The 14,256-nt window shown below is 45.9% G+C and overlaps 1 pseudogene; it reads right to left on the reverse strand.

Annotated features, from left to right (window-relative positions):
• Positions 1-431: 431 nt before the first annotated feature.
• On the reverse strand, positions 432-10,830 carry LOC133959137 (cilia- and flagella-associated protein 251-like; annotated as a pseudogene).
• Positions 10,831-14,256: the final 3,426 nt, after the last annotated feature.

The raw sequence follows: 14,256 nt of genomic DNA on the forward strand, positions 1-14,256 counted from the left end.
TTCTCTGCAGCAGCTCTTCTCAGCTCCTCTTCTCTCCGTCTGTAATCTGTCCTCCTGTCTGTCCACCAGCAGTTTCCTCAGTTCCTTGGTTCCTGATAAAGTGAGCTGGGACTGGGGGGGGGGGGGGGTCTCACTGCTTGTTATGTCCACATGGCTGCTCATCATCCCCGTCAGCAGCCGACAGATTTGGGTCGAGCTCATTAGCCTAAATGGCAGATTTGACCGAAATTTCCTTGGACACTCACTGAATATTTTGATGTGTGAGACTGAACAAGAGTGTTTAAACCATTCACACTATAAACTTTACACTTTAATATTTAATCTTTTAATCAGCTACACAGATGGATCTGATGTGACCTTTGTTTGTTCAAAAAGAACCAAGTCATGGATCCACATCCTGTGATCAGCACGTCCTCCAGCTTCACACCCGGGAAAATAAAGTGTCATTTAAACCAGTGTGAACGTCCAAACAATGAGGAATTACAGATGTGTGTTTGTGTGTGTGTGTGTGTGTGTGTGTGTGTGTCTGTTTGTGTGTGTGTGTGCCCCACATTGTTTGATCAGCTGATGATGATAGAAGTTTAATCAAATTTTCATTAGTGGTGATGCTCCACGTTTGTTCCCTAATTATAATTCACAGGACACACAATCACACACACACAGACACACACATTCACACACACACACACACGCACACACACACACACACACACACACACACACACTGATGGTCCTTCTGGGTGTAAACTAACCTTGTTTTTCCCTGTTTCTCTCCCTCCGTCCCTCCTGCTCTCCCTCTCCCTTTCTTTCTTTCCTTCCTTCCTTTCTATCCCTCCTCCTCTTCCTCCCCTTTGCTTGATCCATTCCTCTACTTATTATTTATCACTTTGAATCTTATCCCGCCATCCTGTCCTCCACTTTGAACACCTCCTTTCTTCTTTTTTTGTTCCTCTTTTCTTTTTCTCACCTTTTATTTGCTCAATTGCTCTTTATGTTTATTGTTCCTTTGTCTTTATTTTCTCTGTTTGATCTTCGTTCTCTCGTTCATCCGTTCTGTGCTTCCTCTTCTTCTCTCCCTTTCTCTTAATGTGCATTTCATTGGCTTCATTTTTTTTTTGCCTGATGCCTTGTTTTCCTTTTTCACTTTTTCTTTACGTTATTCCTCTTCTCACGTCTTCTATCGTTTATTCTTTCATTTCCTTCCTCTCTCCACATTTCATTCTCTTTACCTTCACCATCCGTCTGTCGTTTCTTTCGTCTCTTTCACGGCCACCTACCACCACTCGTCTGTTCTTTTCTCCTCTCACTGATTTCCCCCCTCACTATTGTGTAATCCTTCGTTCCTCCCTCCTCTTCCTCCCTCCTCTTCCTCCTCCGGTCTCTCCAGTGGCTGCTCCTCTGCCTCCAAGCTCCTGCTCTGGTTCTGCAACACCAGGCCAGTGCCTGTCTAGCTGCTGTATGTCTAGGGCGTCTCAAGGCTCTATCAAGTGAGTCTGCTGCCATTCACACACTCACATTCACACACACACACACATTCACACACTCACATTCCCACTTCTGCACACACAGGTAAACACACACACACAAACACACACACACACACACTGAGGTCTGGATGTTACAGCTGTTAGCAGAGGCGTCCATCCAGATGTTTGCTCGAAGCATCTGCACGAATATGAAAATATTTGAAGATGCATGATAGACCAACGTGTTTCTTGTTCCAGATGTTTAAACCACAGATCAAACATGTTCTTTTACATCTGTCTTCAACTGTCATCGTTCAGTCTGACGCTCAGAGTCTGTGAATCCTCAGCGGTCTCTTCTCATGAATCCTGTTGGATCAGAGTTTTCTCTGAGAAGCTTGTGAACACCTCAGTTTCCACAGTGAGAAGGACAGAGAGCACAGTGGGGGGGGGGGGGGGGGGTGATGTGAGGATGATGACAGTTTCTGTCTTCAGAGGAAAAACACTGAAGTGTGTGTTTGTGTTTTCACGTGCACACAAAATGTTGTATTGGTTTTTTTTCTCACATTTAACTGTTGTGTTATCTGAGTGTGTGTCTTCAGCTCTTGAGTTTTGTCGGTTTACTGAGACACAGTGAAACATCTTGTGTTTTCAAGATGGACTGAACACATGGAAACATGGATTGATCATCTCACTGTGTAATGTTACTGACGCAGCTCCGGTCCAACAAGGCACAAGGTTACAAGTGAAGTGCTTCCTCGCAGACACAAGGGAACGATGGCAAAGCTCTTCAATTTAGAGAATTGATTTTGTTTGTTTCATTTTGAGAATTCCATCAAAAGGGAAACAAAGATGTGTCACCTGCTGTTTCCTTTTGTTAATTACAGCTTTGAATGCGTCAACCAAAAGATGCACGTCAGTACTAATGGATCGGATGGTGCAGTCAGTTCTCAGGTCAGAGGGGATGAAGTGTGGTCAGTCAATACGTGAATACTTTAGCAACATGCAGATTTGATGCTTTGATTCAAATTGAAATATCACTAAAACCAACAGTTAAGCGATTCATTGATTTTCCATGAACTTGGTAGAAAGATGTTGTAGGAGCAGATTTGATTTAACATTTTCACACTTTTCCCTGGAGTCATTCATTAATCCTGATTATCTATGATGTACATGTGACATTCGGTGGTGGATTGAACATAAGGGGACTTTAGTGCCTTGGTGGAGGAACGAGCTCCTCCCAGTGCCAGTTGAAGACAGAAACAGCTTCTTCAAACAGACATATCTGTTTTTATTTATAACCATAACCTCTTAGGAGCTTAAACCACTGGAAGAAAGACCTCCTGCTGATGGACGCTTTGGATTACAGGGGTCATTCTGCAAGGCGTAGAAAGAAGGGAGGACGGGAAAGGGAAGGAAGGAAGGATGGAGGGAGGATAGGAAGGGTGTGAAAGAGAGTGGTGGGGTGTTTGTCCTCTGTCGTTCACTGGAGTCTCTCCACTCCTCCCTCGTTCACTTGTTTCTGCTGCTCAGGTCTAATTGCATGGCTCCTCCACACTGTTTACCTCCCACAGGCATTTTAAATCCTCCAGATCCCCGGGTACACACACACACACACACACACACGTGCGTGAACACACACATTCTGTATATTTTGTGGACACGGTTTAAATATGCACATTAAAAAGCATACACACGATTCAGGAAAGAATGCTGGATATTTATACCGTGCATAGTGGTATGACAAGTATGTACTAGTAATTTGTGTGTGTGTGTGTGTGTGTGTGTGTGTGTGTGTGTGTGTGTGTGTGTAGATGGTAGAATATAAAGTATTTACCATGTTTGCACAAACGCAGCTTTTGTTTTCCACCGATTTTCAGCTGACATGCAGAACTCAGTGTTTCCTAATGTTTGCAAACCTGACTCTCTCCTCCGCTGCTGCTGTTGTTTTCCATTGTGATTTTCATTTGGTCTCATCCTCATCCTCATCCTCATCCTCATCCTCATCCTCATCCTCATCCTCATCCTCATCCTCATCCTCATCCTCATCTTGATCCTCATCCTCATCCTCATCCTCATCCTCTCCAGACCTCTGCACACAGAGCAGGCCACTCATCTGAGGAACACTGTTCACAGGCACTTTAAATTCTCCGACAGACGTGTGTCAGAGAAATTCACGATAATCACTTTGAGGACGTGAACCACGTGGACGCCATCTTTACAAACCCTGGTAACTTGAGACTTGGACTCGTCAGCCTGGCGCAGATCTCAGCGCCATTTTCAGAGCTATAAGTGTGAAAGGTGTCATAGCTCTTTAAATGGTACTGCTGTCTGCGGTCAACTGAGCAGCCGCCTGGCGTCCAGCGACTCCTCCAGCGGGGGGGAAGAGGATTCTTTCTGGATCCGAGGTGGACGGAGGCATCAACCAGCATCATTACTTCATCTGACCTCTTGGTCTCTGTCGTCCTGGATGAATAACTTTTCATTACGGAGGTTGAAGGAGAAGAATCACACATATTCAAACTTCTTTATGTATTTAGTTGGAATGGCCAGTGTGTGTATGTGTGTGTTTGTGTGTGTGTGTGGGGGGGGTGTGGCTATGGAATCCTGAAACTGTCGTTGAACACCGAGCATATCTTTTTAATTAGGTAGAAATAGGACGTATCAGAAGCATGGAATGACGACAATACAAATAACACTAAGTTGTATTTAAGATCACTTAATTAAATAAGCACCTATTAAATATAATATAGTCTATGATAGCAGGCTGTGGTAGAGTCGTCCTCCCTCAGGAACCACGTTAAACTGCTCAGGAAGGATTTTCACATCCTAATTGAATAGACTGGACGTGTGGGCGGCTGCCTCAGTGACTCTGTCCTGTTTGTTCCTCTCTCCGTCTCACACAACACAACTCGGCTCTGTGCAGATGAAAGACCCATAAACAATACACAGTAGTTCATCTGGCTCACATCTGCAGACAGACACTCACACACACTCACACACAGACACACAAACACACAATTTGATCCTGCTCCAGCTGCTACATGTGTCCGTAAATCAGTCAGTTTATTAATAAGTCAAGTTCGCAACATCACTTTGTTTCAGACGTGCAACTGTTTTCACAAACAAGATCACAGAAAAACAGTTTATTGTTATTTACCCTGTTCCGTGCAGCCGACATGTATCCGGAGACAAATAACACAACATGTGTGTCTCTGACGTCCAAGTGGAAGACAGTCCTCACGAGAGCACGGTCAGTTCTGAGGGGAGAAGAGAGGAGAATAAAAGTGTAATAATAAAGTGCTCGATCAAATGGACTCAGATGAGCAACTGACAGCGATGGGAGCTGTCAATCACTTCCTGACACTGATCACAGAAGAAGTTGAGCTTATTGTTTACATCTCATCTTCTCGTCTCTCTTGCGTTCAGTCGAGGCGTTGGAGGAAGCAGCTGATCTCAGGTCGGCTGATTAGAGACTCGTGAGGTCGATCCTGTAGCAGGTCAACGTGGTGTGGGCGAAGCTCTGCAGCTCTTTCCTCTCACATTGTCCAGGGGTTATTTTTAGGACTCAGCAACGCAAACAAGAGTTTCTCCCGACGACACCTACCAGCCAGTGAGCAGCAGGTGGCGGCTCCGAAAGGTCAACAGCAACGTGGTGAAAGTTAGAAAGGATTCAAACTTTCCATCGAGCGTCTCGGTGGCAGAGCGGAGCGCCGCGTGTTGCCAGGTAACACTGCAGTTTCGTGACTCGAGGGAGAAGCAGAAATGAAGAAGAGGTTGGATTCCCTCTTTTATTCTCTAGAACAAAACTCCAGCTCACAGACGTGTGCAGTGTCTCTGAGGTTAACTTCATGATCTGCTGTTTGTTTTATTCCTTTTTGAGCATCGTCTCAATATGGAGATAATTCTGCGTCGCCCCTCGAGACTCAACTCAGCACACGTGTCACATTCCCTCCCCCAGGTAGAAAACTGCTTGGTAGGGAATGTTCCAGTTGAGCTTATTTAGTCAAACTATTATAGAAAGACACATGATAAACCCCAACTAAAATAATTAAACCTAACAAATCAATTTTTCATGTGCCATCTTATAGATAATATATCTGAGTGATGATTAATCCTCCGATCGGCCTCACAGCTGTAGATCAGCAGTCTGAGTCCGGCAGCGTGTCTCTGAACAGACGGAGACACTGACCGACATCACCGGCCTCAGGCGTCTCCACCGACCGGTCAACATCTCTGGACGTCCCCAAGAGAGCTGCAACATGATCCAGTCTCACAGCAGGAGCTCCGAGACACAGAGTCACAGAGTCACAGCTCATGTCCCTGAAGGTCACACCTTCAACAGCTTGTTCATCACAAACTAACAGCTGCTGCAGTGTCCTTCACTCAGGTCTCGTCTCACCACAGAGATCACCATCACACTCCTCTGCTCTGATAACAAAACCACAGTCACTCAGCTTCCTGTGTCCGTGCGGCAGGTTTGTCTTTTTCTGAGTCGGCCCTTGACCTGATGAATGTGGCAGAATCCAGGGTTAAAGCTGGGGAGGCTGAATGTTTTCAGTTTGTCCATCCGTCCACTTCTGAACACGTAGCTCCAGAATGACTTGAAGTGGACTTAAAGGTGAACGTGTAGAAGTTGGTGGTGAAAGGTCAAAGTTATTGTGACCTCAGAAAACCGCTTGTTCCCTTGTGAATGCTTTACCTGATGAACACCTGGAGGGAATCTGTTCAGATATGGCCCCACTGTTCAATTAGTCACACAGATTAGCTGAAAATAATTAGGTGGTCAAAGGTCAAAGCGCAAGGTCATGCTTGCCTTACAAGTTGTCATTAGGACTTAAAGATGAAATTATTTGATTTCAGTGGTCAAAAGTAAATATATGTGTAGTTTGAAACTGTGATGGTTTGTTGAGGCAAACTACGCGTATATAAAATAGCCACTAGCGAGTGGACAGATATTTCCCTCAGGAACGCAGACAACACAATAATAAAGAGAATATTAGACTGGACATGAGGTCTAAACCCGACCAGTCTGTCCCTGGCCTCCAGCTCCATGTCAACTGGGATTGGCTCCAGCTCCTCCCTCGACCCTCTGAAGGAGAAGTGATGTTTGGACAGATTTGACATCTTCTCCAGTAAAACTTCACCTATTGACAATATGTCAGTTTTCAGTGTATCATTTGTTCAATGCCCTTAAGTCGCCATAAAAACAAATGTATAATACCGCTTTGATTAAAGTTAATGGAAAACGGTGTCAGGAGCCTGAGTGGAGAGTTGAAGAGCGAGAGGTCTCACCCGGTGTCAGCTGGTCGAGGGCGACAGCTCCGGCAACTCTGTGGAGGCAGAAATGTCCAGTAAGTCTGCCGCCGGCTGGTGACATGAAAACACCAGCTGCCTCTGAGAGTGTGTGTGTCTATGTGTGTGTGTGTGTGTCTCATTAGTGATGCTCTCATGTCATCAGAGGACATCACGTCCAACCAGCATTTGTCTATTTAAACTGTCACTTCATGCGTCTGTTCTGACACCAGAAGAAGCAGAAGATGATTTTTTTTCCAAACTAACATTGGTTTTTAAATCTTGGGACCGTTAAAGGAACATTTCAAAATATTTACATTTGAAATCACGTTGGTTTTTGTCGTTAATTCAACATATAATCAGGATCAAGACACTTTTTCACGCGGGGAGGTAAAAGTACGATACAAACCTGTGAGATATGTTTTTATAAGTTGTGTAAGTAAGTTGCACAAAGTGATATTTCTGTTTGCATCACATCTTCCTGCTGATTAACGACCCAGCGAGCAGTGGAGATGATGTTTGTGCACCGAGTCGTGCTGCTGCTCGCCGCCTGCAGTGGAAGCCTCTGTGCAATCCACTGGTCCCAGAGCGTCAGTGGGAATGATCTCCACCAGATAAAGACTCTTCTGTCCTCGGAGGAGAATCTCATTCGTTCAGACAACCAGACCGGAGTGTTTGTCCAACAGGAAAGAAATGAGCCTCGAGCTCAACCACGTGAAAATAAGACGCTTTCGTTCCATCTCTGTTTTTTGGGGAACATATGATTTGAGTTTGGAAAGACGTTACCGAGCTGTGGTGGTGTTATGGACACAAGGATCCTTGAAATCATAACTTTTGGTATTTTTCTAATAACATTTACAGTCATCTGCTCTGACCGTTCATATTTCATACGACCTCATAAAGCAGTTTCATGATGTTGCGTAAACACAAGAGTCAAGAGAAATTAGAGTTGTGGGTTTTAATCAGTAAACTTCGGGTCAGTTTGTTTCCATCGTGGGTTCTGGTCGAGGTTTAGGATTAATGTATTTAGTTGTGCTACTCACTTGTTACTCTGTGATTGTAGGTTTAAATAATTGACGTTTCTTTGTGTATTTTGTCGTGAACCATCCTATAAACAAACACAATAATAACAACCACTGCAAAGCCCCTGCAGCACATTTCCTCCTGCATGTCCGGCTCGAGTTCTAATGCAACAGATAGTTACACAAAACAATAAATTAGGTTTGTTTGGTTGTTTTATGGAACTTATGTGTTTTTTTTAAACCCGATTTCTAAAGCAGATCCAAAACACCAGTGGACCTTAACCATTTAGTGTATTTAAATAAGTGTTCATCACACACACACACAAAATGCTCCTCACAAAGATACAAACACACAAAAACATTGTTAGAGCAACATCTTCTTGTTTGCGTCAAGATTCAGCTTCTCTTCTTGTGTTGGCTTGAGTGCCCACACACTTTACAGTACGCACACACACACACACACAAACACACACAGGGCTCTCTGCATACTTCACCCTCATGCCTCAGTGGTTGTTTCACATCTAAATCCTGATTTAATGTTGTGTTACAAACATCTCAGCGCTCAGAGACACTGTAGATCCAACATGGAGGACGGCAGTATTGTATCAACAGTGTAGAGCTGAAGAAGAGGAGGGTGTAGTCGCCCCCCAAGTCTTCATCTGTTCCCTGTGTGTCGATCGTGTTGGTTGTGTGTTTTATCTGTTATCAGCTAAAGGCTCCATTTCCGATTAAACTGTCAGTCGAGGCCTCGAGTCAGATCAAGCCCCGCGGCTTTAAACTCCTACGAGAGGGAAGAAGAGGAATCGAACATGAAATAAGAAGCTGAAACTAAGAGTCCGTCCTGATTCCTCTGCGCCCCGATGCCTCTCAGTGGAATGAGCCCTCACCAGCGATATGATGGACTCCCTCCCTCCCTCCCTCCCTCCCCCATGTCTGAAACTAAGCTGGAAATTGCAGATGTTATCTCAGTGACAGAGAAGAGAAGGGAGTTTTTGTTTGCAGTGATGGAAGCTTTGCAAAGCGAGCTGAGCCATCTAATCGGACCGCGTGTTGGCGGCTGAGCGAGCTGTCATTAGATCCAAACGAGGGAAGTTGATAAGGACGCCTGGTTCATACGCTGAGCAGCCGGAGCTGAGATATTCAAGTCAGGCTCAGAGGAGTCGTCCTCTCTGAAGGGAGATTGTAAATTCCCAGCGGCCTTTTTTTAGTTTTTCTTAAATCATGTTCAGTGCCCTGCAGGAAACACGTCACATTCAGTTGCCGAGGTGCTTTTTAAATATCTGTTCAGGGAGAAGTCGACTAAACCCTGAAGTGTTTTTCATCTCTGCTCTTTTCATCCTTATGATCTGAAGGAGTCGTTCGTTAAAGTATGTTCCAGGATAAGAAACGTTTATTTGTGCAGCTTTAAACGTTGTGCAAAATGTTTTTAAATGAGAAACCAGTGAGTTTTCGATCCGGCTCTGTTCTCAGCCAGATTTCTCTCTTGTGCAGTTTTGAAAAAGTTTCCAAAACTCATGTCTGTGACCTTCACCCCAGATTGTCATTGACCTCTCGTCTCAGATGCTCTGATGAGAAGTTGTCTGTGGACACAGCACAGATCCGTGCGGCTGCATCCCTCCTCCAGCGTTTCACTTCTCACGCCTCCTGTTTGCCTGCTGCTGCCGATCGAGTTTCCTCTTCTCCACTAATACGTTCTGACGTGTCGTCACAACGGCCTCACGCAGCCGGAGAGGAGGGAAACTAACCGGCAGGGATCTGACCTGGAGTCAGTCACCTCAATGCAGTAAACTTCAAGTTAGCTGTTACTGCATCTTCTCCTCGGCGTCTCCTCGCTGCACATGGAGGACGTAATGATAAATTATTGTCCTTTTCGCCTCTTTTGCCCTTTTTCCATTTCGTCTTTCCAACCTCTGCTGAACAGGAAATATTCCTGGATGCTGCTGTAATTGAGGTGATGACACTTATCTGCTGTAATTCGTTTTACAGTGGAGGCTCGTGCTTACCTGTGCACATTCCTGGAGCTTCAGGTTTGCACACAAAGCATCTGTGAAGGTTAAAGAAGTGACAGCACTGAGGGTGTACTTGCTTATTTTTCTGGAAAGTCACGCTGCTCCAACCAAACTGCATGTTCTTCCTTTTGTTGTTGAGCTACAAGCAAACTTTCCCTGTGGAAGTAAACCTGAATATGTTTTGCATAAATTGTTCCTCTCGATTTCCCTCTAGTTGGCCCAACGCTGCGTAATCTCTTTTGTATTCAAATATCAGTCTGCTGTGTTCATGCCATATTTATCACCAGTTTTTTCTGCTCATCGCTCCTCTTCTGACCTCACCCTCCTCCTCCTCCTCCTCCTCTTCCTCCTACTCTTCCTCCTCATCCTCTTCCTCCTACTCTTCCTCCTCGTCCTCCTCCTCCTCCTATTCCTCCTCCTACTCTTCCTCCTACTCTTCCTCCTCCTCTTCCTCTTCCTCCTCCACCTACTCTTTCTCCTCCACCTCCTCTTGCTCTTCCTCCTCCTCCTCTTCCTCCTCCTCTTCCTCCTACTCTTCCTCCTCCACCTACTCTTTCTCCTCCACCTCCTCTTTCTCCTCCTCCTCCTCCTCCTCTTCCTCCTCCTCCTCTCCCTCTCCCTCTTCCTCCTACTCTTCCTCCTCCTCCACCTCTTCCTCCTACTCTTCCTCCTCTTCCTCCTCCTCTTTCTCCTCCTCCTCCTCTTTCTCCTCCTCCTCCTCCTCTTCCTCCTACTCTTCCTCCTCCTCCATCTCTTCCTCCTACTCTTCCTCCTCCTCCTCCTCCTCCTCCTCTTTCTCCTCCTCTTCCTCCTCCTCCTCCTCCTCTTCCTCTTCCTCCTCTTCCTCCTCCTCCTCCTCCCCCTCCTCTTCCTCCTCCTCCTCCTCCTCTTCCTCCTCCTCCTCTTCCTCCTCCTCCTCCTCCTCCTCTGTTCATCCCAGTGGGCCTTGTCCCTTCTCAGCCTTTTACCTCGAGTGGTGTGAGGATCAATCCGGCCACTTGTTGTCTTAGCAGGTGGTGACCAGGACAGAACCCGACTCATGAGCACAGAGAGGAAACAGCTTCCTGATTGTGATGATCAATCCGTGCTCTTCAGACGGACGGGGGGGGGGGGGTTTGAGTGGGATCATCAGAAGACGAGGAGACAGTGTGATTACAGACCTGAAGTGGTCATCAGGAAGAAGCATCGGGAGCGAGAGAAGACACAGTCAAATATTCACTGGAGGATATTCGGTGCATATTTGCCTGGTGAAAATATATTTAGAATTATTCTGCCTCCACTGTATTAACCTGCAAACTGACCTTTGTAAATCCTTCATCGGCACGAAGCTTCCGCTCTATTAGAATCCTCTTTCTACTGTCGGTAAACAAGCCGAGCGCTGCACCGCATCAGACCGGTGCTCGATTACAGAAGGTTAATCCTCAGGTTAATGCAGCTGAGTGAGAGCCGGTGATGATACAGTTTGGAACACGAGACGCTTTTATCTCGTTTCACTTTATTACACCTTCAAACTCAAGAGGATGCAAAACATTACTTGTCCTTAAAAAATACCTGATTCCTCCGTGGTCCTCAAACAGGATTACACAAAACACTAACGCACACATTGACACAATGGACTTGTCCTTCCTACAAACTTGTAGGAAGGACAAGTCCAAAAGAGAACTCATAAAAAGTTTGGTTTGGACATTTTCTAGGAACATTGTGATCTAGGGCGTTTATGACAACAGGAAAGTGACGGTGACATTCAGCTCTTCTTCGTGTTCGGCTCCTCTTCTTCATCCTGAGATATTTGTATTGATCCAGTTTCACGTCCGTGGCCATTCTCCAGATATATCCAGACGTAATATTCAATCTTCCTTTTTCCCATTTCCAGCTTTGAAATTGTTATTTTTGACAAACATCATTTCGCCCGTCACTGTGAAGTTCCCTCACGGGGTCATCAGAGGTCAGGGTCTCCTGCTCAGACCTGGTGCTGCAGTGAACCTCATGGAGATGATGTGTTCACCACTTTGAAGCCCAGAAATATGTGGATTGTTTAGTCTGCTCGTAATCCGGGCCTTCTGTGTGTCTCTCTGCCCCGGCCTCATTAAACAAATCCCCATCCTGTCCCCTGCTCTGCCAGTCGTCCCGTTGGCTCAGCTGTGTACAAACAAACCCACAAATAAACACAGGATGCATCCAGCCACATGTCCCGCATTCGCACTTCATCCAAATATTAGAGAGGCTCAAAATGAACACGCGGCACGTTATTAGAACAACATGCAGATTTGACTCCTTTGTTTCCTGGTGCTGGTGATTTTGATTTAATATCCTGGATTTGGGCTTTTTGTGCGTTTTTCTGTAACATGACACACGTTCATCTTTTCCTTCTGTCATACATGATGGATGGGAATGAGAGCTTGTGAAGGAGAGTCGACATGGAGCCGTGTGTTATGGATGACTTTAGAGCTGCGTTCACCTTCAGAAACTGTGTGAAGCTACAAACAAGCATGAACTCCTCCAGTTTATTATAGAACCTGATTACAGCAGACAAGTTGCTGATGCTCACTTCAGGTCTGTTCCCTCATATAACTGCCAGGTCCTCTTATCTGTGAAACACCGGTGGAGAGCTGTCACTGTTCCATGTTGTGAAGCATAAATCTCTCAAGCATGAATAAATGTAGATAGAAACCATTAAGTGAGCTCCACAGACCACAGATCACTGCTCACATGAACCAGTTCATCTCAGTGGACGAGTGAGTTTCATGAACTTCTATCTGACTGAGACGTACGTGATTGAAAACACGACACATCAACCTCTGACAAAACAAACGTGATCCTCCATCGTCTTTGTTTCCACCGCAGCAGCTGCCCCGTCCCACCGGCGGCTCAACACCGAGGCCGGGGCTCAGGCTGTAAACGTCTCAATGTGGCAGTGATTTCCAGCTCCGCTCCATCGACAAGCTGCAGCCGGCTTCCTTTTGAAAGGCTCTGAACGTCCGGGGCGATCTGGACGCTGAATTTCACGGCCAGTTTGGCGGCAGGAAGTGTCTCCGGTCAGGGTGTTTGTGTAAACGGCTCGTAATGGTTCCAGCCCGCGGTGCAAACACGTGTGTACACACAGGACGGAATGTGGCCCATCGTTCACTGTGCACGTCCCCGTGCACACGTGCAGCCGCGTATACAGCACCCGCATGTGCACCAGAGGCAATAAGTGTCCTCATTGAGATGCAGTGAAGCTCATAGACGACACAAGTGAGAACCAATGGGGACAAATGAGTTTCTTTTACACTCAAGGAGAAGTGCTTCATGGTCTTGATGGAGCTTTGCTGCTGCTGCTGTGTAGTTACACCTCATATATTTAGATTAGTTCATGCTTGTGTTATTGTTTTTGTGAGTGAGTGTGTCATGATCATGTTTTCCGCAGCTTCATGCTTCTTTTTCCCTGATTAGACATCCTGTGAAATGATCTGATTATCGATCTGGGACTTTCAGAGGACGAGAGTTGATGGAGGTTTCTGTCTTCACTTCAGTTTGAGGATTTACTGGTGTCCTGTTCAGACACTCAGAACCCTGCACTTGCACTTGCACAGATTTCTTGTTCTCCTCACGCTGCTCCTGTGCCTTCGTCAAACCTCTGCTCTTGGCTTTTGTCAACCAGTAGACTTCCAGGTGTAATGATGAAGAATGAAACTGTCCAAGCCTTGTCTGAGTTACTTTTGCTCGTGGTGCTTGTGTTATTTGACAGCAGCAATGTTCCCGTAATGTAGAAAACATTAAAATCATGATGTTCTTCGAGCACTGAGGGGAAGTCGCCCTAATAAAAAAACGTTGTAGATGGCGAGTGTATGAACTAGTTAAAGTTAAAGTGAGTCTCCGAGGCAGAAAGCTAAAGACAAATGAACAGATGAGAAGTCACGATGGGTTTGTTGTGAACGTGGTGTGAGCTGAGTGTTTTAAACCCTCTCGTCCTCCTCCCTGGAGTTTTACCATCACTCCATCCACTAACGTCTCTTCAGGGAGTCGACGGCTTTGACGACTTCTCTCGATCGCCCTCCTGCTCCTCAGACGTTGTGACTCAGACCGGAGTTCAGGATGTGTTGAGAAATGACTCATTTTCCATCAGGGGGCTTTAATTCAGTGCTTTCTCCCTTTGACAAAAGCCTGTAAAGTCTAAAGTGTTTGGTAGAGAACAGCCTGACGCAGTTTTCCCTCGGTTCTCTACGTGGTGGGAGCCTGATTGAGCTCAGGTGGTTTGTCAGACTGTTTGCATGAAGCTCAGATCTTCACATTCTTCTGCTGCAGCAGTTTGACCACGTGTCACCGTGTGTTTCTGCTGAGACCAGGACAGATGTGACGTGACGCTCCAGATGTTTCAAGAAACCATCTGGGAACTGTTTGGAGAAGGGGGGGGGGGCGGGCTTTTCAAAAACAATACTTGGCAGGTGATTGGATGAACCGTCTGTCACCGAGTTAAGACTCCACTGA

Source organism: Platichthys flesus, chromosome 8 (genome assembly GCF_949316205.1).
Source record: "Platichthys flesus chromosome 8, fPlaFle2.1, whole genome shotgun sequence".
NCBI lineage: Eukaryota > Metazoa > Chordata > Actinopteri > Pleuronectiformes > Pleuronectidae > Platichthys > Platichthys flesus.